The sequence below is a fragment of the Phyllobates terribilis genome, unplaced genomic scaffold, assembly GCF_046119375.1.
Source record: "Phyllobates terribilis strain yellow unplaced genomic scaffold, ASM4611937v1 Scaffold_4__5_contigs__length_816908805, whole genome shotgun sequence".
NCBI classification, from domain to species: Eukaryota; Metazoa; Chordata; class Amphibia; order Anura; family Dendrobatidae; genus Phyllobates; species Phyllobates terribilis.
This window is the reverse complement of record NW_027362764.1, coordinates 678,987,686-678,989,724: the sequence shown is the minus strand read 5'-3', so window position 1 is coordinate 678,989,724 and position 2,039 is coordinate 678,987,686.

Here is a 2,039-nt window from a genome sequence, read left to right as displayed (position 1 = left end):
TTTGTGCTTTCCCTTCTCTTCAATTTTTTTGCTGACTTCCTTAAAAGGTCTTGTAGACACAACGCCCCACTCAGAGCCGCTGAGCTCACTGATCGGCTGCAGCGCTGTCGACGGAACGTCAGCTTCACGGCCATTGCCACAGGCCGGGAGCAGAGGCGAGACTCACTGGTAGACCCGGGTAGGGTGAGTAGAGCGCGGATAGTTGCTTTCTAATAGCCTGCAGCCGGGGATTAACTTTTAATGAAAGGGAACAATCCGTTTGACTGTCTGCAGCGCGCCACACCTAGGTAGCGCACTCTCACACACAAGCCAGCATGCACACGTGCTCGCACGTGACAACACCCCCTATCTGCCCCTACAACCTCTCCGTCACCATGCGTCAGACTCTCCTGCCTGTTTTATGATTTCAGGGCCCTAGCAGGAATCACCCCCCCCTCCCCAATTCCTTCCTTGCCTTCATAGAATCATAGAATCATAGAATCATAGAATGGTAGAGTTGGAAGGGACCTCCTGGGTCATCTGGTCCAACCCCCTGCTCAAAGCAGGATTCACTAGATCATCTCAGACAGATGTCTGTCCAGCCTCTGTTTGAAGACGTCCATTGAAGGGGAACTCACCACCTCTCGTGGCAGCCTGTTCCACTCATTAATCACCCTAACTGTCAAAAAGTTTTTTCTAATATCTAATCTGTGTCTCCTCCCATTTAGTTTCATCCCATTGCTTCTAGTCTTTCCTTGTGCAAATGAGAATAAAGATGAACCTTCTACAATGTGACAGCCCTTGACATATTTGTAGACAGCTATTAAGTCTCCTCTCAGTCTTCTTTTTTGCAAGCTAAACATTCCCAAATCCTGCAACCGTTCCTCATAGGACATGGTTTGCAGACCAGTCACCATTCTGGTCGCTCTTCTCTGAACTTGCTTCAGTTTGTCTATGTCTTTTTTAAAATGTGGTGCCCAAAACTGTACACAGTATTCCAGATGAGGTCTGACCAAAGAGGAGTAAAGACCGATAATGACTTCACGTGATCTAGACTGTATGCTTCTGTTAATACATCCCAGAATTGTATTTGCCTTTTTTGCTGCTGCATCACACTGTTGGCTCATGTTCAGCCTATGATCTATTAGTATACCTAAGTCTTTTTCACATGTACTGTTGCTTAGCTCTATTCCTTCCATTCTGTATATGCTTTTTTCATTTTTATTGCCCAGATGTAGTACTTTGCATTTTTCCCTGTTAAAAACCATTCTGTTGGTTGCTGCCCACTGCTCCAGTTTATTTAGGTCTTTTTGAATCCTCTCTCTCTCTTCTCTAGTATTAGCTATCCCTCCTAGCTTTGTGTCATCAGCAAATTTAATCAGTTTATCCTCAATTCCTTCATCTAAATCATTGATAAAGATGTTGAACAATACAGGTCCCAGAACGGAGCCCTGTGGTACCCCACTTGAGACATTCATCCATCTGGATGTGAAGCCATTTACAACCACCCTTTGAGTCCGATAACTAAGCCAGTTATGAATCCACCTAACAGTTGCCTGGTCCATTGCATACTTGGTCATTTTTTCAATAAGGATGGTGTGAGATACTTTGTCAAATTCTTTGCTGAAGTCAAGATATACTATATCTACAGCATTTCCCTGATCCACCCAGTCAGTGATTCTGTCATAGAAGGAAATTAAGTTAGTCTGACATGACTTGTTAGTTACAAACCCATGCTGACTCTGGTTAATCACTTCATTCTTATCCATGTACTTACATACATGTTGTTTAATAATTTGTTCAAAGATCTTTCCTGGTATAGAAGTCAGACTCACCGGCCTATAATTCCCTGGGTCCACCTTCTTCCCCATTTTGAAGATAGGAACAACATTTGCTCTTCTCCAGTCTTCTGGGACTTCTCCTGTTCTCCAAGAATTTTCAAAGATTATGGAGAGTGGTTCTAAAATTTCTTCTACGATCTCCTTCAGTACTCTGGGGTGTAATTCATCTGGACCTAGAGACTTGAACTCATTTATGTTAGCTAAATATTCCCTCACAAT